General features: G+C 45.3%; 1 pseudogene across 1 annotated transcript; it reads right to left on the reverse strand.

The window, feature by feature from the left end:
• Nucleotides 1-2,477: 2,477 nt before the first annotated feature.
• LOC106557290 (pseudouridine-5'-phosphatase pseudogene) lies at nt 2,478-22,506 on the reverse strand (annotated as a pseudogene). The gene is made up of 2 exons (XR_015695803.1): nt 22,455-22,506; nt 2,478-3,519 (listed from the first exon to the last, which is right to left on the reverse strand). The product of XR_015695803.1 is annotated as a pseudouridine-5'-phosphatase pseudogene (transcript).
• Between the last annotated feature and the right edge of the window lie 1,746 nt (nt 22,507-24,252).

Here is a 24,252-nt window from a genome sequence, read left to right on the forward strand (position 1 = left end):
AATATTAGAGGAAACTTTCTCAATTTTTAGTTTTGCTGATTGGAGTATTGTGGAAGGTGTCATTCAACACATCGTAAGGGCTGCAGGTTGAGGGAATAATAGATTAAAGGAAAGAAGTAATTGGTCAAATGGATAACCTGTAAGATTGCAGAGGTGGGGGTGGGGGAGGGAATCCCAGTTCTAGCTTCACATTGAGTCCTAGCCATTCCTTCCACTTTCATCTATAATGCAGATCAGAGGTGGATTCCTATCGGTTTGGCCAAACCGGTAGTGGCATGCCGGCCTGGGTCACAGAATCGGCAGCAACCCAGGCTGGACGTGCCTCGGAACCAGTTCCCTGGTCAGCACCACCGCTGCCATCTTTTTTTTTTTTTTTTGGAGTTCTGCACATGTGCAGAACAATTTCTGTTGAACTGTACATGCGTGTGCGAAATGCATGCACGAGTGAACCGGCAGTAATGCCAATCAGAACCCACCCCTTATGCAGATATTGCTATAAAAGACCATACTTTCCAGCAACCACATAGCATGCACATAATCAGGAAAGATTGCAGGAATTGGGTAGGTTTACTTCAATGAAAAGAAGAACTAGGGTTGACATGATAGCAATGTTTTAATATCTAAGGGGCTGCCACAAAGAAGGAAGGATCAATCTATTCTCCAAAGCATCTGAAGACAGAGTAGGAAGCAGTGGATGGAAATTAATCAAGGAGAGAAGCAACCTAGAACTAAGAAGAAATGTCCTTACTCAGTGGAACAACTTGCCTCCAGAAGTTATAAATGCTTCAATACTGGAAATTTTTAAGAAGAGATTGGACAACTGTCTGAAATGATATAGGACAGTGATGGTGAACCATTTTTGGCTCCTGTGCCAAAAGCGGGGGGAGCACAGGGAGATTGTGCACTGGCGTGCCACAACCATAATGCTATGTGTGCGCCCCCATGCGTGTGCATGCGCATGTGACCACCAACCCCCCCTGCTTTTGCTGTGGTTTTTTTCGCCCTCCTCAAGCTCCAGAGGCTTTCTAGGAGCCTGAGGAGGGCAAAAACAGCTTCCCCTGCCTCCCCGGATGCCCTGCGGAGGCCTCAAGAGCTTCCCTAAAGCCTCCAGAGGGCAAAAAACTACAGGGATCTAGGGGGAACCTGGAAGTTTGAGAATGGTGACTTCTGGTTTGTCATTGAGCCGACTTTCGAGCTCCAGAGTCTTCAGGAGGCTTCCCTAAAGACTCTGGTGGGTGAAAAACAGACCTATGGACAAACTGGAAGTCACTTCTGGTTTGCTCGTAGGGCCAGTTTTTGCCTTCTGGAGCCTTCAGGGAAGCCTCCTGAAGGTTCCCGAAGGTTCCGGAGGGTGAAAAATGGACCTTCGGAGAACCCGGAAGTTCAGGAATGGTGACTTCCAGTTTGTCTGTAAGGTGGATTTATGATGGAATAACGGATAGGTAGATCATGCATGAGACTGAACCACAAGTACTGGTGGAGGGGGAGTAACAATACAAATAAATATGCTAAGTAGAAAAACTGAACGTTCTAGACAAAAAAGTAACTTATTTGTTAAGTAGTGGACGATTGAAGAGGCAGAGACCGATCTTCGATTTCAAACTTTATTGCAACAAGCAATAACTCAACAATAGTCTGTCTGACAGCTTGCCCTTTTATAGGGAGCAGTCAGATGCCTCATCCAATCAGATTCAACTGTTTCTCCTGCCTAAAGGGTGGACCTGAGTGAAGCCTTCATCCTTCGGCTTCACTCCCTTATTGAGTATTCAATACTATTTATCACTTCCTATGCTTATATCTGCCTTTTTCACTCTTTCCCCCATTTACTATGACTGCTCCAACTACCCTGGACTTTCTCTCCTTCCCTCCCTGTAACGATTTACTCGGTAGTGATTGTCAAAAAATGCAGATTTATAATTTGTGTGGCTTATCTTACCAGCTATTTTGTTAACAAAAATGACCTTTCAGTGGAGCCATTTTGGAATAGTGCCTATTTATTCCCCACCTCCAAAAGTTTCACTAGTCCAAAACTATTTCTCTGCTTCCTATTACTTTTATTACAGAATATGGCATAGAATTCAGTAGTACTGTGTAAATCCAAGCAATTGTGACTCATGCAATGTTATAGATAACAGACCATGGTTAATCATATTGGAATCAAATTAACATGAGCAGTAAGTTGATTGACTGTATCCTATTGTGCGAGGATAGGGTATCAATTGGAGACAAGATTGCAGCATTCCCAAGCTAGGAATATTGATTGTTGTGATGAATCGCAAGCAAAGATACATGTTATTTTGTATGGAAAACTACTAAGTTACATACACTCCCATGCAAGGCACCAGTTTATTCCTTGGCAGGGTATGAGCAACATAGGAATAATAAATTCAACTCATCTTTTTCTACCTACCAGTGGTTGATTTCGATATGTGAATTATCCAGGAATAGAAAGCATTCTTTTATAGTACCACTTAAGAATCTTTGGAATGTTTTTAATACTGGAAGACATGTCCTCCAGTCAAAAAACCTGAATCGGTACAGCAAATATCAATCAAACTTTGGCAAGCCATACATTTCTGGCTTGAAATCACTCATTGATTGTAGGATATGGGTGGCTTCTTTTGTTAGTTCTTTTGGCAAACCACCATCGGGGACCATGATTACTTGCATGCCGGCAGCCAGGGCCGCTTTGACCCCGTTCGGGGCATCTTCAAAGACAAGGCACTTTGCCGGAGGTACCGGCGGTTCGAACCTCTTGGCGGCAACCAAAAATATATCAGGCTGCGGCTTGCCATTTTTTACTTCAGGGTCATCTCCTGTCACAATGTGATGGAACAAACTGAAAAAGGGCTTCAGTTGCCCCGTTTTCATCTCAAATACCTCGCGAACAGAGCTAGTGCCAATGGCGATGGGGATCTTGTGCCCGTGCAAATGGCGGACCAGCTTTTCCACGCCAGGCATTAAGGCAGAGGTGGGATATAGTTCTCGTTTCTTTTGGGAGGTCTCGCGGAGGATTTCTTCAACGGTTAAGGGCAGGTCGAAGAGCTTTCGGAGAATCTCCAGGGCATTCACCTCTTTCATCCCCATGATCTGGGACCTTTCCTTCCAAGTGTATGTCTTCCCATAGTGGCTGCAGAGTTCTTTCATGATGTTGTTGAAGATATCCTCGGTGTTTATGAGGGTGCCATCCAGGTCAAAGATGACATGAGTGACGGGCTGTAGCGGCTTGCCTCCATCGGAGGAAGCAGCCATCCCAGCCTCTGCTCTCGACCCACTCTCCTGCTAAACTTACCGCCAAAAGACACAGGAAACAAACTATGCCTGTGCAATGCTGTTTCCCTGTCTCCGCAATGGATGCCTCATGCACGCTGGGTCTTGAGTGTTCGAGAATTCGAGGTTCAGCCCTCTGTTTCAACCCTTTGCAAAGATTGCCATTGGATGTGTATAGCGTTCGTGTCTCCTTCTGCAAAGACGTTCTAATAATCCAGAGGAAAGAAGAGCTGGCTGTAGTATCAAACTCTGTGGTCCCAGCATTTGGTTAAAATAAAGGAGAAGAGACATTAATTAAATCAGTTTGCTTTGGAGGGCAGATGTAAAACAAGCTACAAGCCCACTCTGGAGATGAATGGACCCATGCCCCTTTTCCTGAATTTGGTATGAATGGATCCAGTGCTGTAACCCAGACTTCCCCCATGTAATGCAGCCGAAATTGCAATTCTCACGCTTGGCTTGAGTGGTGGGAAGCAAGTTTCAACATATTTGAAAGGCCCCGGGTTGGAAAGACTGGTACAGATAGTCTTCAAGTTACAACGGTTTGTTTAGTGACCATTCGTTACAATGGCACTGAAAAATGTGACATGACCGTTTTTCATGCTTATCACTATTGCAACCTTCCCCAAGGTCATGTGGTTTTCATTCAAATGCTTGAAAACTGGTTCATATTTATGATGATTGCAGTGTCCTGGGTCATGTGATCACCTTTTTTGACCTGACAAGCAAAGTCAATGGGAAAGCCAGATTCACTTAACAACAGCATTAATTGCAGTGATTCACTTAACAAATGTGGCAAGTAAAGTTGTAAAATGGGGCAAAATTCACTGAACAAATTTTTTACTTACCAACATAAATTTTGCGCTCAATTGTGGTCATAAGTCAAGGACCACCTGTGTTGTGTTTTATTCAAAATCGAGGTCTCACTATGTACTCATTTTATTTATTTAGATTTTCATCCTGCCTTATTTATTACTTCATGAGTAATTCAAGGTAGCAAACATATAGGATACTCCTCCCTCCTATTTTCCTCACAACAATTATTCTGTGACTGGCCCAAAGTCATTCAGCCAAGGCAGAACAAGAACTTAGTCTCCTGGTTTCTAGACCAACACCCTTGCTGTTACACCAAATTAACTCATATATATGCCATACCCAGGTAGTTCTCGACTTAACAGTTCATTTTGTGATAATGGTACTGAAAAAAGTGACATGGCCATTTTTTGCAGTAATGGCCTTTGCATGCGTGGGCGTGGCCAGCCAGAGGTGGTATTTACTGGTTCAGCAAACCAGTTCAAATTGCCACTACCAGTTCAACTGAACCGGTCCGAACCGGCTAAATGCCATCTCTGAAGACCTTCAAGGTCACCTCCAACTCTGTTACTCTGTTAAGATGGAACTGATGATCAGCAATATCTAGCAGACCATATGTTCCCCATTCCTTGATTTAAAAAGGGAGACAAATTAATTTATTTTTATCCTTCTTTCTGCGAGTATTTAGCGATTCATTTGATAGCCACTTCTTGTGTTCGGTTTCCACCATTATCCTTTCTCCCCATCAACTGTAGATGATTAAAACTTGCAACTAGAATTATGCAAGTTCCACTTCTTAGAGCTCTGAAAACAGAGGCTCACACTGATCTGAATGTAGGGTTTGTACATTTTTGGCATTGAGTTTTCTCTTCTCTTCAATGAAAACATTTTGTTTTACATCATACAGAGCTGCTTTCTGAGAAGCTGATGGAGCAGAAGGCTTTTCCCTTTTCCACACAACTATTCAATTGATGATTGTTTTGTGGAGCTCCAACTTCGTTCACATCCCAAAAACAGAACTGACAACACTTGAGGGAGTCCCACAAACACACAAACTGAGGGCAAAAATGTACGATGGTGGGCACAGTCTAAGCCAATGTTTTACTTTCCCATATATCAACTCAGCATTGTCTGCTGTAATTGCAAATTCTCCCTCCTAGTAAAACCGCCTTGGCTAAATGAAGTCTGCTAGCAAAGCAACTTTCTGATGCTTCAGCTGCTTGCTCCAAAGAGTGGATAGTTTCATTTCCCTCCCCCAACCCAGACACACAGTTGTTTCCCAGAAACAGCAATTTTGCTGACTGCCCATCATTGCTATCAAGAACATACCAATTAAGCTGTAAGGGGATTTGACTCAGGAGTTGTATTTCAAGCAGGTTGCATCTGCTGGAAAAAAATTGGCTAGAACCATCCAGCTACATCGCCCAGTCCAACTCTCACAATCTGTCTTCTTATACACTGTACTTTAGCTAAAGGGCACAAGCCACAAGCACAGAGATAGAAGAATTAGAGAAAGCATGTAGCCAAATAACACCTCTTGATTACTCCTGCATCCTTCAAGATTGATGTGCAATCCTCAGGACAAGACAAAAGCCCCCTACAGCCAAGCTGCTATGAACTAATTAAAAACAGGGGAAGCTCTCCCTCCCAGGGAGAATGGATGGTTAAACAAACAAACAAATACTGATTGTAATTGTCTGTCTGCAAAATATTGTTAACGGAGATTGGCAGTTACCATTTCAGATTTTTAATGGGGACTTTTGCAGCTTTCCCTAGACATGCCAGGAACTAACCATGTCATTCACAATTAAGAACTGTCGTGGTGCATTGGTTAGAATGCAATACTGCAGGCTACTTCAGCTGACTGCTAGCTGCAGTTAAATCCCACTGGCTCAAGGTTGACTCAGCCTTCCATCTTTCCAAGGTGGGTAAAATGAGGACCCATACTGTTGTGGGCAACATGCTGACTCTGTAAACCACTTAAAGAGGGCTATAAAGCACTGTGAAGCGGTATATAAGTCTAAGTGCTATTGCTATTGCTATTAAAGTTGTTTTCCTTTAATTTCAGTTCTGAAGGATTCTTGATACTCTCTCATCATCAGTGCTAGTAAAGAGAGGGGTTTACTCTCAGTTTATATCTAGCAGGGACGTGCAGTCACTAGAGGCAGGGGAGGCGGGGCCTCACCAGTCTCCTGAGGGAAAGGAAGAATTTTAAATATTTTTTAAAAAATAATTAAAGCCAGGGTAGTTGCTACCAGATTCACAGTCACAGTGGCTTGGTGTCTGCTCTCAGTGTTAACTATGGGAGGAGGCCAGAGAACTCGTGGCCTCTTTTGCCTAAGGAATTGTTCGCCTTTTAAAAGTTAAGGCGGAGTTAACAAGCGAACACTTTCATATGCAAAAGAGGCACTGATTCTCCCGCCTCCTGATCGGGGAGCAGCGAATCATGCTTTAGGAGCACGCTTACGTTAGCACGCTTACGTTGGGCGGACAAGAGGAGAGTTGAGAGAGTTTCCACAGCTGGAAAAGGTGGATCGGACGGAGGGAGGGGGGGATTCAAATTTATTGTAATTTAATTTGTAATTTGTAATTTAATAAAAAATTTGATTTTTTATTGTGAGGTTTGTGTGTGTTTTTTTTCTTTCTTCACAGCGGTGGGATCGGAGGAGGCAGGGGGGTGAGGCGGCGGAGCACGGAAGCGTCAGGGACATTCTCGCCACTGTGTTTCAACAGGCCAGGCATCTCGCATTTATGTCCGCCATAAACACGAGACACCTGGCCTGTTGGACACAGTGGTGGTGGTGGGAGGAATTGGCTGGGTGGGCTGGCTGGCTGGGGAGGGGAGACCCCTTTAAAGCCCAGCATCGAGTGGGGAGGAGGAGGAGAGCGGTGAGTCCAGGCAGGGAGCAGGTCGGGCGGGGGTGGGTGGGTTGGCTGCAGGCCGGGGCATCAGGATTGTTTGTATGAGGAGGCAGGGGGGGCAAGGCGGTGGAGCGCGACGGCGGCAAGAAGCATCTCAGATGGAGCCAGGACACCCGGAAGGCAAGCCGGCACTTAAAGGCATGCTGAAGTTCCGGCTTGCCTTCCGGGTGTCCCGACTCCATCTGAGATGCTTCTCGCCACCGTCGCGCTCCACCACCTTGCCCCCCTGCCTCCTCATACAAACAATCCTGATGCCCCGGCCTGCAGCCAGCCCAGCACCGAGCAGGGACGAGGAGGAGGAGGAGGAGGAGAAGACTGGTGAGTCCAGGCAGGGAGCAGGTCGGGCGAGGGGTGGGTGGGCTGGCTGCAGGATTGTTCATCGGAGGAGGTGGGGGGCAAGGCGGTGGAGCACGATGGCGGCGAGAAGCAACACCCCCGCCACTGTGTCCGACAGGCATCTCGCGTTTATGTCCACCATAAATGCGAGACGCCTGTCGAACATAGTGCTTCTCGCTGTTGCTGCAGTCTTGCCTCACCAACGGTAACCGTCACCGCACGTCACTGATATCTAGTGTCTTGTCCTATCAGTGTTGGTGGGAGTGGCCTTGAGGATTCTTTGGTTGGTCTATTTACTGTTAGCAAACCTTGCTTCTTTCTAGCGCTGATGATGTTACCTCGTTTGGTAATGAAACATCTTCAATAAAACAACCAAGTTCAGAGAGCATCAAGGACACCTCATTTCTACCCCGATCTACAAATATTCTCCTAAGTCCAGTTTTGACTGCCATTGCCAGAGCCAGGTGCTTTAGAGGAATGTAGTAGAACAACCAGGAGACCTATCAGTTAAAACTTACAACTTAACAAAACTTAAAACTTACAATTGATCGCTTCACAGAGTCATAATCAAAATATTGTCCTCCTCCTTCTATTGTTATATAATATTGTTACTTCTTAGTTTCATCTCATGCCAGTCTTGTTTGCTATTCTGCGATTACATTCACAATTAAGAAATGTCAGGATTGGATGCCTAATTCAATCTCTTCAACTGGGATATCCAGCCTGTGGGAATAGTACCCACCATTGCTGTTCAGCACAAGTTCATTTGATTCATACTGGTGGGATTTGGTCCACTTCACCGTAACCTGCCTTTCTCCTTAGAAAAGTGTTCCTCGACCTTAATATGTGTGGCCTTCAAAGCTGGCTGTGGGATCCTGGGAATTGAAGTCCACACATCTTAAGGTTGTAAAAGTTAACAAACACTGCTTAGAAGTTATGGTATCTCTAGTGAAGAGGCATGTGGAGAAATCTTCGGAAACTGCCCTTTGCATCCTTTGACAAGATGTGGGCAATGCCTATCGCAGTTCATCTGATGCACATCTTTCCCCATTGGGCAAGCTTACTAGATAACAAACAAGACAAACACAGACTACAACAGATAGTTAGAACTTCAGGAAAAAATAATCACAACCAGCCTGCCGTCCAATGAGGACCTATATCCTACACGAGCCAGAAAGAGGGCTGTGAAAATATCTACCGACCCCCCACATCCTGGACATAAACTGTGTCTTCTCCCCTCAAGGGACACTATAGGGCATTGCACACCAAAACAATAAGAAAGAACGACAGTTATCCCCCATGCCAACACTCTGTTAAACAACTAATTCTCACAAAACTATCAAACTATCTAGTGGAGCTGTTTACTATTATCCTCTTCATCCTTCCTCTTACTTATTTCCTTATCTTCTTATGACTATAAATTTGTTGCTTGTATCTTTACTTTGCAACTTTAATCAGATTTGTATGCCGCCCACTCCCTAGGGACTCTGGGCGGCTCACAACAAAAGGAAAAACATAGAATATTAAAAATACAATTATTTAAACTAAAATCATCCATTCAATCACGTGGGGCTGGATTTTAATCAACAGCTCTAGGCCTGCCGGAACAGCCAGGTCTTGGTCGCTTTATGGAAGGCCGGGAGAGTGGTAAGGGTCCGGATCTCTATGGGTAGCTCGTTCCATAAGGCCGGCGCAGCTACAGAGAAGGCCCTCCCTCGGGGGGGCCGCCAGCCAGCATTGTCCGGTCGACGGCACCCGGAGGAGGCCCAACCTGTGTGATCTTATTGGTCGTTGGGAGGTAAATGGCAGAAGGCGGTCTCTCAGGTATCCAGGTCCAATACCATGTAGGGCTTTAAAAGTAACGACTAGCACCTTGAAGTGGGTCCAGAGACCAATGGGGAGCCAGTGCAGCTCACAGAGGATAGGTGTAACATGGGTGTATCTGGGTACACTCATTATCGCTCGCGCGGATGTATTCTGGACCAACTGCAGTATTCGAGCACTCTTCAGGGGCATCCCCATGTAGAGTGCATTACAGTAATCCAGTCTTGAGGTGACGAGGGCATGAGTGACTATTCGAAGTGCCTCCCAGTCCAGATAGGGCTGCAACTGGTGCACCAGGCGAACCTGGGCAAAGGCCCCCTGGTCACAGCCGACAAGTGATGTTCTAATGTCAGCTGTGGATCCAGGAGGATCCCCAAATTGAGGCCCTCTCCGAGGGGTGTATAACTTCACCCCCCAGGCTAAGAGGTGAAATGTCTGGACCATCTTTGGGAGGCAACATCAATAGCCACTCGGTCTTGTCTGGATTGAGTGCAAGCTTGTTCGCTCCCATCCAGACCCTGACAGCCTGTTTTATTTAGTATCCTAGTATTGTTTTATTTAGTATCCTAGTATATCCTATGACTATCACTTATGATTATGAATATATTTTATGGTGATCATGGTTTATCACTTGTTGCTTGTATGCACTGGAGACAAATTCTTTGTGTGTCCAATCACATTTGGCCAATAAAAAAATCTGTTCTACTCTATAAATCCATAGGACGTGATCTATTCAAGCAGCTTTTGACAATCTGGCTGGCTTCACCCTCATCCCCCCCCCTTTTCCTTCCCACCCACCCCAATTTTATACATTTGGAGAGCCTGCATAAGGCTACATTTTCTCTTTACTTCTAACTCAGCCTCTTCTCCTCAGTAACCTCAGTTCCTTGCATCATCTCTCCCTGCATCTCTTCCCAAATCAAAAGTGGCAGCTGTGATTTATAGGTTACCATGCTGAGAGGCTTCTCAGTTTCTATTTATTTGAAAAGCAAGGCTTGGAAGAGAAAGCCAGAGGATTCCAAAGTCCTGCATAGCAGGCTAAGAGGGGGAGAAGGGGAAGAGGCCACAGGAGACGTCTCAGCAAAGGGAGGAGGGTGGGACCAAGGCCTCCCCGTGCACGTCAGGGATTGTGGAGGTGATAAATGGATCCCAGACAGTTGCTTCCACTGAGGTCTTGACCTATTGCTGCTAGCAGTTTGTAGGAGACAATGGGTGTTTTTTCGTTTCAACCTCATACCAATGCAATGCTGTTCAAATCAGCTGGAGAGAGGAAACAGAGCTAACTTTTTGTAAGACCATTAGATATTTGCTTTCTCACTCTCAGCATACACAGTACAGTACAGTACATGGCTATTCCTAATTTTATCATGAAATCACATATATCCAGTTCTCACTCTTTCTGAGGCTGATCAGCCACCCTTGTTCTCATGATAACAGCCCCAGTTTTTGTCTAGCAAAGTACATACACCTTTCTGTTTTCATAATCCCTTATTCACCACAACAGAATCATCAACAGAAGCATCCTGGCTCACCTAACTGAAACAAATGCCAGACTGAGCCCCTTCTAGTTTAGCACTAAAAAAAGGACATGGAAGCAGGGTTAGGCAAGTCATTTGCAAAGTTTTCTCAACAGCCTTTTTTTAGTTCAGATCACACTCACTACTCACTACTCACTACTCACTACTCACTACTCACTACTCACTACTCACTACTCACTACTCACTACTCACTACTCACTACTCACTACTCACTACTCACTACTCACTACTTACAGACTGGTTGGGTGGGAACCCAGACATGTACGGTGCAGAAGTGGCATTATCACTTCATGTGATCTTGATTCAGAGGTGGTATTCAACAGGTTCTGACCAGTTCTGGAAAACCGATAGTGTTCTCCAGAACTGGTCAGTACTGGTCTATTTTGAGTAGTTCGGAGAATCAGTAAATACCACCTCTGGCTGGTCCCACCCCCCACCTAGTGCCAGTGAAAACAGAGCTCGGGGTTGGTGAGGTGCGTGCAGCCCTTGCAAGCTCCATTTTCCCTGGCAGAGGCAAAAGGGGCCAATCATTTGTTGTTTCCAGGGCAGCCCCGCAGGCCAGATCTAAGTACCCCATGGGCCGGATCTGGCCGCGGGGCCTTGAGTTTGGATCACAAGCTGTTTGGTTTAAGAACTCACATAGAGGCCAGAGCAAATATATTAAAACAATAATACCTGCTAGTGCTCATCAATAATTAAATGTGACGCTTTGTGTATCAGAAAAGTTTTTGAACTATCTTCACACTAAGACTTACATAGAGCACACAACCACCTCATCAGAATATTACTACTAAATATCTTAAGTTCAAAGCACAGTGAACATACTGATGGAACTTATGAAATGTTTTAGGCCATAGTTTCTTCTTGTAAATCAAAGAGCAAAAGTTGAAAATTATTATTTTGGCAGCTTGTTTTGGAAGTTGAGTATCTCAAATATAAACGTAATAATAATTTTATAGCATTTAGAGGCATTGTCCCAATGAACAATATACGCTCAAAATCATTATTTTGTTCATTGTCTAGCCCAATGATCAAGGGCGTACTTTAGCCTTACAGCCAACTGTTATCCATTCTTATCTTGAACTTGTATTTATAGATCCTCCCTTAATTCATCATCAGCTACAAATATTTCTTTAGGGAATTCTTTACTAGAAATGGATCAGACCGAAATGGATGAAGAAGCTTGCAGGATGGCTGCTATGGGGAAAGGCCACAATCTGCCACCATCACTTTTACAGTCCTTCCTTCCAATATAGAAGTAGAGCTTTTACAAAATAGTATGTTAATGCAGCAGTTCCTATGACAGATCAGAAAAAGATCAGTGTGGGTTTGATTGAAAGCCACACTGCCCTTTTTACTTTCCCACCCAGGTGGTGAGTAATGGCACTCAAGCAAGTTCCTCCAAACCAGATTGAATGCCAGGCAAAAATGGATTAAAACAGCCACCTTCAAGGCTCTGCATTGTTCTAAATTTTTAAAGGCTAACACAACAAATGTGAAACTGGCAGAATACAACTGGAATCTAAGATTATTGTTTTGTTCTGTACTGTTTTATTTTATTGAGGAAATTTATTTGCTGCTCATATCACTTTTTAATATGCACTGGAGCATATGATGGGAATTTCGCCTATCTGTGCAAGAATGATTTATTTAAGTGATATTCAGGCCTCATGAAAGTATCTTTGGGGACTGGGTCTGCAAATATCCAGAGTAACTCTATCAGATAATCATATCTATAAACTGACTATAAGATGAAGGGATGAATTAAAGCAGAGGTGGTATTCAGCAGGTTCTGACCAGTTCCGGAGAACCGGTAGCAGAAATTTTGAGTAGTTCAGAGAATCAGCAAATACCACCTCTGACTGGCCCCACCCCATCTATTCTCTGCCTCGCGAGTCCCAGCTGATCGGGAGGGAATGGGGCTTTTGCAGTAACCTTCCCTGGAGTGGGGAGGGAATGGAGATTTTACAGTACCCTTCCCCTTCCACGCTCACCAAACCAAACCACACCCACCAAGCCACACCACGCTCACCAAGCCATGCCCACATAATTGGTAGTAAAAAAAAATGAATCCCACTATGGGTACAGTGGCATAATCCTGGTGGCAGTTTTGGAAACTCCCAGTAACTCTCTCATCTATTATATTTTTATAAAAAATAGGAGAAATTTTCTAACAGTGAGAATAACTAACTAGTGGAATGGCTTGCTTTCAGAAATTGTGGATACTCCATCATTGGAGGCTTTTAAGAGGCCGGACAACCACCTGTCTGAAATGGTATAGGTTCTCCTGCTTGAACAGGGGGTTGGGACTATAGGACCGCCAAGGTCCCATCCAACTCTGTTTTGTTCTGTTCTGTATGTAAGAAGGTGCACGCAGCAAAAAAAAAAAAAAAACCAACAAAACTTCTGCTCAGCATTCACCATTCCTCTTTTCTACCAGGGTTTTTCATATTATCTTTCTCCTTACTGTTCCCATGTTATGCATTCCATGGACATTGTGTGTAGGTTTATTTGGAAGCAGCATTGGATATCACTCTAGAAGGAAGACTTGGGTCTCCTATCTAAATTAACATTTAATGATATTTCTAGTTACATTAGGAATTGTAATTAGGGCCATTGCTCCCATCTACCAATATCATTTTTTAAAACAAGCAATCCTCATCCAGGAATCTAATTCAGGGAAAGGAAATTTGTTCCTCTCCCAATATTATGGTTACATTGCCCATCATCCATAGCATTGGTTCATGATAGCTGGTGGGGGAGGGAGGCATCTCCTTTATCTCTTGAGCTACTATCATTTCAAGTATGACAAGCGCATTTCTACCTGATACGTAAAGTATATCTGACATGACCCACATAGGAGAACCTTGGGTAGTAGACTTAAGCTCATTATTTCCTCTGCCTTGCTAGGATGACCAAATTAAAAGTGACTGAATTAATGATAAGGAAAGAATGAGTGATAGAAAGTCTGAAGGAAGTTAAAGACAGTGCGCATGTGCGAGTCTGTGAATGGCTGGTAGCTTCCTTGCTCCGGCTGGGCAGATGGAAAAAATGCCGAAAACATCAGACTTTTTAACAGCAAACCCTGCAAGAAAGGACTAAAAGCGGTAGGGCATAACTTTGGGGATCCAACCGGGTGATCAGCTGGGGAGTCGCCGTTCTTGACTTGCTCCCTGGTGTGTTTCTAGCTCGCGTGGCTTCTTCTCTGGCTTCTCTCTATCGGGCAGCGAAAATGGCAATACCACGCTAACGGCGCCACTGGCGATTTCCCAACAACGCTGTGCTTCTTGTGACTTATTTTCGGACTGAGGAAACCTGGGAGAACTTTTTGGGACCGTTTGAACTGCCAGCGAGGGGGTGGCTGGTTCAGATGGGGCCAACTGAGATCGGGCAGCTGCCCTTGCTGCCGCCGTCATAGCCCTTCCAGCCCCCCCTTCCTTTCTGTTTTTATCGCGTCTGGCTTATGGCAGCCTGGCGACCTTTGTCCTTGCTTTTGTGACTGGGAGAGCCCCTGGATTTTTCGGAGGGGTGTCGGCTCGCTGCTTGTCTTCAAGGAGTGGGGGTGGCTGATCCGTATGGTGCTGGAAGAGGGTGGACATGTGACTGTGCTTATCACCACAACCCCTTCGGGCACCCCCCCTCCACTCGACCAGACTCTCTCTGCACTGTGGCCTCTCCTTCGCCCTTTTTGTGGCTGTGGGGTCTCTTGTTCTTTATTATCTCTACCATCTGGTTCTCCCTGCTTATGGACCTTAGTTGCCTATAGACTCTGGACCCTTGGACTCCCAGACTCATGACCTGGTTTCCCTGCCATGACTACTGCCGCCACTATTACTCTAGAGACACCAATTCACCCATTCAGACTTTTTTTCCCCTTAGTCATACCATCTAGGAAAGAACACGAACGACTCCTTCTATATTTCCCTACCACTGGACCGGACTGGACTTTCTTGCAAACCCACTCACAAATTTATCTGAACTTGCACATCTTTTAACAACTGCACAATTTTCTTTTGTGTGGGGAGTGCATGTGGTACGTATGCAGCACTGCAGGCTACTGCTAGATCAGCAGTTCAGCGGTTCAAATCTCACCGGCTCAGGGTTGACTCAGCCTTCCATCCTTCCGAGGTGGGTAAAATGAGGACCCAGATTGTTGGGGGCAATATGCTGACTCTCTGTAAACCGCTTAGAGAGGGCTGAAAGCCCTATGAAGCGGTATATAAGTCTACTGCTATTGCTATTGTATGTGTTTGATTGAATGTTCCCACAGCTTTTAATTTAATGATTTTTTTCTTAGCTATTGTACTGTATTATCGTATTTTAATTAGTGGGTATGTATGTGCAGAATGCTTGGCCGGTATGGATGGGGAGACTGAGAGTGCAGCCTGGAGCCCCCACCACTGAGTGCACAAGCAGAAGTGGATGGGGCCCCGGATCTGCCTCTTGTCCCGGAATGTATGGTATGAATGGCCTGCCGGGGAGAACGGAGGCCACGGGAGGGGATGTGGGGTCTACGGGTGAGGGGATGGGCTGGTGCATCCCGGTCATAGTTGGGAGAGGCAGGTTTGATGGGAGTTATAGGGCTAGCCATTACCGGGGAACGAGGGTTCACTATGTCACAGCGATCCCTCCTTCTGGCCCTGCTAGCTCCACTCCAGGACCAGATGGCGAGAGTTGTCAGGGCCCTGGTCTCAGGCTGCTGTTGCTAAATGCCAGGTCTGAGGTTCACAAAGCTCCCCTCGTCCAGGACCTAATATTAGACGAGGGGGCAGACCTGGCATGTATTACTGAAACCTGGCTGGGCCAAGAGGGAGGAGTCCCCCTCACTGAAATGGGCCCAGAAGGGTTTCAGGTGCTCCACCAGTCGCGACCCCAGAGAAAGGGGTGGGGGAGTGGCAGTCATCATCCGAGAGTCACTAATCCCTCGTAGGATCCCTGCTCCGGAGACTGTCTGGTGTGAGTCCCTTCTGGTCAAGGTGGTGCAGTGGTTAAATGCAGCACTGCAGGCTACTGCTAGATCAGCAGTTCAGCGGTTCAAATCTCACCGGCTCAGGGTTGACTCAGCCTTCCATCCTTCCAAGGTGGGTAAAATGAGGACCCAGATTGTTGGGGGCAATATGCTGACTCTCTGTAAACCGCTTAGAGAGGGCTGAAAGCCCTATGAAGTGGTATATAAGTCTACTGCTATTGCTATTGGTGAAGTTGGACTTTGGGGGTGAAGTGGGTCTGTTTCTAACGTACCTACCTCCCAACTGCATTACAACAGCCCTGCCTGTGCTCCTTGAGTCAGTAGCCAAGCTGGCGGTTGAGTTCCCCAGGCTTATAGTTCTGGGGGATTTCAACCTGCCGTCGCTCAGCAAACGCTCTGATGGAGCACAGAAGTAGCTTCTCTCGGAGCAGTGGAGACGTGATCTAGATTTGAAGGGCATTGAGATCTTGCCCTTGTCATGGTCAGATCACTTCCTATTGAGACTTGACTTTCGTAAACCAATCCCCCACTCTAGGGAGGGGGAACCGATTAGGTGGTTCCGCCCCAGGCACCTGATGCACCCTATGGGTTTTCAGATGGCACTTGGTGGGATACCTGACTCTCTGGCCCGCAATCCGGCAGAGTCCTTGGTCGCTGCTTGGAATATAGCGGCGGCGGAGGCTCTAAACCGGATTACGCCTTTACGGCCTCTCCGTGGCAGTGGATCCAGGAGGGCTCCTTGGTTTACCGAGGAACTCCGGGAGATGAAGCGCCAAAAGAGATGCCTAGAGCGACGCTGGAGGGCTTGTAACTCCGAATCCGACCGAACACAATTAAGAGCCTTTATTAGGACTTATCTAGTGGCGATACGGGCGGCAAAATGTGCTCATTTTTTTGCTCTTATTGCATTAGCAGAATCTCGCCCAGCCGCCCTGTTTAGGATAGCCCGCTCCCTCTTGAAAGGGAGGGATGCAGATGAGCCCTTAGAGGGTAGAGCTGAGGAATTTGTTCAGTTTCTGTCGGATAAAATCGCTCGGATTCAGACGGGCCTGGACTCCACTTGACAGTACCAGCCGAGATGCCGGGGGAAGGTCTTGATCAGATTTTGTGGAGCGAGTTTCAACTTGTCACTCCTGAGGAAGTAGACAAGGCCATGGGAGCGGTGAGTGCCTCCACCTGTTTACTGGACCCATGTCCCTCCTGGTTGGTCTCGCACCCTCTAAAGGATGTGGTGGTGAGACCCCTCCTCAAGAAACCTTCCCTGGATCCAGCCATCTTAAACAACTATCACCCAGTCTCCAATCTCCCATTCGTAGGGAAGGTTGTTGAGAAGGTGGTGGCCTTTCAACTCCGACGGACCTTGGATGAAGCAGATTATCTGGATCCCTTTCAGTCGGGTTTCAGGCCTGGTTACGGCACCGAAACTGCTTTGGTCGCGCTGATCGATGATCTCTGGCAGGCTAGGGATAGAGGACATTCCTCTATCCTAGTGCTTCTTGACCTCTCAGCGGCCTTCGATACCATCGACCTTGGTATCCTTCTGCGGCAGTTACGGGAGGTGGGAGTGGGAGGCACTGTCTTAAGATGGTTATCCTCCTACCTCTCGGACAGGTCGCAGTCGGTGTTGGTTGGAGGACAGAGATCGACCCCTAGGCCCTTCAAATATGGGGTGCTGCAGGGTTCGGTCATGTCCCCCCTCCTATTTAATATCTACATGAAGCCACTGGGTGAGATCATATGCCGGCATGGGATCAAATATCATCAATATGCGGACGATACTCAATTGTATCTGTCTGCCCCTGCCAACTCAGCGAAGCGGTGGAAGTGATGTGCCAGTGCCTGGAGGCTGTCAGGGTCTGGATGGGAGCAAACAATCTTGCACTCAATCCAGACAAGACCGAGTGGCTATTGATGCTGCCTCCCAAGGATAGTCCAGACATTCCACCTCTTAGCCTGGGGGGTGAAATTATACACCCCTCAGAGAGGGCCCGCAATTTGGGTGTCCTCCTGGACCCGCAGCTGACGTTAGAACACCACCTGTCAGCTGTGACTAGAGGGGCTTTTGCCCAGGTTCACCTGGTGCGCCAGTTGCGCCCTACCTGGACCAGGAGGCACTTCGGATGGTCACTCTGCCCCTGAAGAGTGTTTGAAGACTGCAGTTGGTCCAGAATGCAGCCGCGTGAGCGATATTGCGTGTACCTAGATACACCCATGTTACACCCATCCTCCGCGAGCTGCACTGGCTCCCCATTGGTCTCCGGACACGCTTCAAGGTGCTAGTCGTTACTTTTAAAGCCCTACATGGTTTAGGACCTGGCTACCTGAGAGACTGCCTCCTGCCACTTACCTCCCAACGACCAATTAGATCGCACAGGTTGGGCCTCCTCCGGGTGCCGTCGACCGGACAATGCCGGCTGGCGGCTCCCCGGGGGAGGGCCTTCTCTGTAGCTGTGCCGGCCCTGTCGAACGATCTACCCGTAGAGATCCGGACCCTTACTACTCTCCCGGCCTTCCGTAAAGCCACCAAGACCTGGCTGTTCCGGCAGGTCTGGGGCTGTTGATCAATATCCAGCCCCACTTAGGCAGAATGGATGGTGTGTAATTTTAATAATTGTATATTTTATCTTAAATTTTTAAATGCTTTTTTATCTTGCCTGTAAGCCGCCCAGAGTCCCAAGGGAGTGGGCGGCATACAAATTTTATTAAATTGAAATTGAAATCTACAAGGAACATTGCATTGAAGTACCTGGGAATTAAAATGAAGGGAAATGGACAGGAAAATCCTTTAAAGAGCTCACCATAACCAGAACAAATGACAATGTCTTATTCACTATTAAACAAGGAGGCAATACCTCTGAAAGCGCAGATCAGCATTTACTACAGTTAAAATAATTGCAAGAGGCATACATTCTTCCAGAATTTCCACTTGGGATTGAAAACACAGATACAACTGATGGAATTTGACAGCAGTTTCTCATTACAACTGGAGAGAGTCTTGGGGACAACTTGTTATAAGAACCAAGAGGGTGATTTAATATACAGGAAGTATCAGTACTGTATCACCCAACCTTTCAGTGCTCCTCATTCCCAATGAGATGTTCGGAATATGCTTATATAATGCCATTGCTGTTTAATAAGCTCACAGGGTAAATAAAATGATAGGGAGTATTGCTTGGGCCTGTCTATCTTTCTATCTATGCATCCAATTGATTTGTAAAGCCACATAATTTGCAAACTTACAGTTTGCAGAAGCATAACAACAACGAAAAGCAAGGAAGTAAACAATATCATGAACATCTGGAACAGAAAAAAAAACCAGAATAATTTAATAATAAAGTAACTGAGGCTATCAAACACATATCTCATTCAAGACTTTTCATTCTGGATGGACTTATCCAGAGGTGGGTTCCCACTGGTTCGGCCTGGTTCAGCCGAGTATGTATTAACTCGGTCTGCCATGCCCCTGAACTGGTTCTATCAGTGGCAGTGCCATCTTGATTTTTGATTCTGTGAATGCGCAGAACAATCTTCATTTCAGAAATTTATTTTTTTCCCTTTTCTAACATGCACATGAGCAGACCTTTTTAGGTGCAAATGTGCCCGTGCAAGAAACTGGCAGTAATGCTGGACTTATCCCATATCATGGCCCAATGCCTGTTTTTTCAGAGCTTTTCAGAGGCTGACAAAACACGTCTTCTGCATCCTGCCAGGTAACACTGTCCTAGAAGGAACCTCAGCAGGTCCGCTCTGCTAGATCTCATGGAGTGAGCAGAGATAATTGGAGATAGATAGCCCTGCAATTAGTCACAACCTGTGCCATGAAAAGCTTTATAACCAGCACCTTGAATTGTATCTAGCAGCTTACAGGGAGCTAGTGCACCACATAAAATAGCAGTGTTACACGGGCATACTGCAGTATGCCTACAACTCAGTGGTGAGATTCAGCCAGCTCTCACCTATTCGGCAGAACCGGTTGTTAACTTTTTAAGCTGCGCGGAGAACCGGTTGTTGGGAAAAAAAAATCTCCTTTTGTTTCTATTCACTTTACAGGGCTAATCCTGTAAGAAAGGCAGGAAGAAAACATTCTGGTTTATTTCCAGCCTAAACTTTATTGCCCTGCTTATAGAAACTGCCTCTCCCGTTAACCCTTATTACATTGTAACTGCTAAGGCGAAGTGCCCATTGACATGAGTGACGTTGAGTTGGCCACGGCCACCCAGTCACATGACCACTGGGCCATGCCCACCCAGCCATTCATTAGGGCAGAGAACCGATTGTTAAATTATTTGAATCCCACCACTGCTACAATTCCTTGTACAGCTACATTCTGGACCAATTGAAGCTTCCATGTGACTTTCAAGGGCAGTCTCATGTCGAGTGCATCTCCACTGGTAGGAGGTCAAGGAGAACTAAGATGAATACATTACTTCCATCCTGATCCAACCAAAGTAACTTCTAAATGTGAACCAGGCCAGTATTATGTCCCAGCCTGAAACACAAAGTCAGTTATTCAAAAAGGCCTTCTTCGTCAATAATTTGCACCATGGACACAAAGACTCACTGTTCTAACTCTTCATCCAGATAGCTTGCAAAGACTCCCCACCCCACACCCAGGACCTTCTCACACCCCCTGACTACTCTCGAAAAAGCCCATCTTCACCAAACTGGAAAGGGAGGATTTCTTTAATCATTGACTTCCTTTTTCTTTTACAGAGAAATTATCCTCTAAACCTCTCAATAGCATATTTGGGCCTTAGAGATCAAGATGGCCCTGTCTCCAGTTACTGAAAGTTTTATTTATCTTCTCCCATAAAAAGTGCCATGACCGTAACATAGAAAACATCCAGCCTCACTGGTTTGACAATGTCTGGGTTGTCTGCAAAAAGTAATTAAATAAGCACAAGAATTTATGAGAAACGGAATATTATGGAAGCAATCTGGTTAAGTAGTATTCCTTCAGTTTTTTCTAGTGCGTATACCGAGGGCACTGTTCTGCATCTACCTCCATAGCAAATCTGAATTTTATCGTGTGTCATGCCTTTATGGACTGTAATATAGTTACAGCAGTAGTAAGTCTCCTATCAGGATTTGTTAATAGCATCTAGATTTAGAGGTTGTTCTTCTGAGAAAACAATTCCCACTCATATTCCACCCAGTTTCATTTTTCCTTTTGCTGAAGTGGCATATGTAATAAACTGCTCTAGTACCAACTTAATGACATACTTGCAAATGATGCTTTTAGCAAATGCCATGATTTTATATTTTTAATATATGTCTTAATGCCATAGAATTAAAGGCTAATGAGTACCAAATCTCCTTTCCCCAAAACTCTAGGGTACAGGTCAGTAATGGTATCTTCTTCACTACCAGTTCGGTAGCGAGAGAGCTCACGTCTGGGCATGCGCAGAACAGTGGTGGGTTCTGGATCCCGTTCCAACCGGCACAGTTGGAACAGGCCTGGTGGTGTCCACATGGATGCGTGCAGCACGCACACATGCATCTTAACGCCTCTGCGACGCTCCAGCTGCTCTGCAGAGCATCGCACAGGTGCTGTATGTGCAATGTGCGTGCGCAGAAGCACGGAAGCCTTAAAAGAGAGGTAAGGAGCTCAGGCAGGCAAGTGGGCCATCTGGAGCACTGTACCGGAATGGTATCTGGTGCTCCTGGTTGGCTCCGGTACACCCATACCGGGGCGTATTGCCTGCAACCCACCACTGGCGTCTGGGTGGGCGGGTGGAGACTTGTGCCACTGCCACTACCAGTTTGCCTGAACTGGTGTGAATACTACGCAGGTAGGATTGTCGAACTTTCAGCCTTAGGACTAGATGCGACACATGCTGGTCAGCCCACACCTAGTTTAGCGAAGGAAAAAAAGGTTGTGATATATCACATGACACCGCCATGATGACACAAGTTTGACACCCCTGCTCTTGGGCATCTTTTGAACCCTAGTCAGGTTTGGGTTAGTCTCATTGTTCCTCTGCTACTAACTATTTTCCAGAGGAAAGTCAATATACTTGGAAATATTTCAATAACATCACTTCTTGCTTATATAACTTACAAGCATAACAGCTGGATTTGTCCCTTCCTATTAGAAGCTGCTTAGAAGATAAATCTATTGTATCTCACAAGACATAAAATATAAATTAGTTTTTCAAAAGCTACAAGGTAGAACGCCTTTTAAAACTTTAAATATTATTAGGCAAACAGTTACATTGGAGAACTGTCCCAACCACAGTTGTTAAACTTTGTTTTAAAAAATTCAAAAGAAAGAATCCAAACAGTATGCAGGGAAAGGTTGGTCTGCTACAAATGAAGCTTTTTCCTGCCAAAATATTCATAAAAATACTGGAAAGATCACAAATTATTTTCATTATTGATCACAATCTCTAAAAAATATGTGGTCTCAATGCCAGAACTCAAGATACAAGAGGGATACCAAACATTTAATACCATCACAAGCACATGCAGAGAGGAAGAGATTGTGAGAATTTAGCATAGAAAACAAGTATAAGTAATACACTGCAAACTCCCAGGTAGAATTTTATACTTTTTTGTACCAAAAGAGCAGTTCTTTTCAGAGTCAAACATGCCTGTGCTTCAATCATGTTGGTCATCTACAGTTTTCTGGAATTTTCCAGCTGTAATTCAGAGACTGTAAAAATTAAAAAAAATCCAGTTTTCCTCACCCTCCATCTAAAGACTTCTCCTGAATTCTACCTTTGTTTTTTAGAAAAAGAATTACTTTTCTGTATCTAGCAAAAGGAGAGACCTCATTTTACCTGTGGCTAGAAGCTATGTCTTCCATGTGGGGTTATGCTTTGTATGTATCTGAACTTGATGCCTGACATTCACAACAATATTTGCATCACAATGTCCAATGCAAGAACAGAGGTCACAGCATTGCATTATGACATCATCACACAGTTTGTCCCTCTTTGGTGACTAAAATGACTCACTTTGTGGCTTCATTTGCACATACTGATAAATGATGATTTTTAATGTCATGGTTTGCTAAACAAACCTATATATTAGGTCACAATAACAGGATTGCTAGGTTCATGTACCAAGCCAAAATAAATAATCTTGCTATTTAACCTGTTGTGAAGATACACCCAATAGGCCCTTCTGTGTCACTTTCCCCAATCTGGTACAGTTAGTCCTTGATTATGACCACAACTGAGCCCAAAATATCTGTTGCTAAGTGAGACATTTGTTATGTCAGTTTTGGCCCATTTTATGACCTTTTTTTGCCAAAGTGATTAAATGAATCACTGCAGTTGTCAAATTAGTAACATGGTTATTAAGTGAATCTCGACTCCCCATTGATTTGGAAAAGGTGATCACATGACAATGATCATATGTGTGAAAATTGGTCCTAAGTCACTTTTTTCATTGCCATTATAACTTCAAACGGTCACTGTTGTAAGTTGATGACTACCTATGCTTTTAAGATAACATTTTAAAAGGGATGTTGGGAGCCATATCTAGACAGTTAGTGGAAGGGATTTATTCTATGATCCAAGTCTATGGATGAAATGATTACTCTTCCAAGACAGGGGATAACAGGAAGGTATGTTGCACTAAAGTTTATGATGGCTTAATGCACCTGCCACCCTTGTGGACAAAATATAACTTTTATAAGCAATTTGTTTCTAATAGCTAACTAAGAGCCGTTGTAAGCCATTATAGTTTTGATGGCTGAAAATCTGTATGTATGAAATATGGTAGATGTTTCTTTGTTGACATGGGAGTCTGATTAACTCATAAACAAGGGGAGGGAAGAGACATTCATTGCAAATTCATTCATCCTCCCCGACTATTAGATTCGGTTTTGGATGAATGAATGCACTCCATGCAAAACCGGGCTGGTGTGAATCAAAGGAAATATTTACTCAGTGATCAAAAGGCAGGTTGCTGAATTAACTGAGAATGGCATATTGAGAGTTGTTCTCGCTGAAAGTGGTAGGCTTTTCCCCACTTGCACTTAGCCACGATGGAAACTTAGCCTGACATCTTTTGTTGGTTGTTTTGTCCTTTCAACCTGACTTAGCTCAGGGAAACAAGTTCTCCTCCTTTAGCAGGATTAAAGTGATGTTTCTGCCCTGCCTATCCCAACTCTTATTTCGGTACACTCTAAAGCCGTGATGGTGAACCTTTGGCACGTGTGCCACAGGTGGCACGTGGAGCCATTTCTGAGGGCACACGAGGCGTTGCCCTGTCAGCTCCAGTGCACATGTGCATGCTGGCAAGCTGATTTTCAGCCTTGATTATCAGCTGTTTTTTGCCCTCCAGTTTGCGCATTGGGCAGGTTTTTGTCCTCTGGAGGCTTCGGGGAAGCCTCCTGAAGCCTCCAGGGGGGGGGGGGGGAAACGGCCCAATGGGCAACCCAGAAGTCTATTCCTGAAATTCTAGTTGGCGTGTTAGGCCGTTTTTCACCCTCCCCAGGCTTCAGGAGACTTCCCTGAAGCCTGGGTAGGGTGAAAAACAGCCCAACAGAGCCCAACGGAAGTTCAGGAATGAACTTCCAGATTGCCTGTTGGGCCGTTTTTCTCCCTCTGGAGGCTTCAGGAGGCTTCC

This window comes from Thamnophis sirtalis, unplaced genomic scaffold, assembly GCF_051295495.1.
Source record: "Thamnophis sirtalis isolate CommonGarterSnake01/CBP01778 unplaced genomic scaffold, rThaSir2_p1.2 scaffold_3, whole genome shotgun sequence".
In the NCBI taxonomy this organism is placed as follows: domain Eukaryota; kingdom Metazoa; phylum Chordata; class Lepidosauria; order Squamata; family Natricidae; genus Thamnophis; species Thamnophis sirtalis.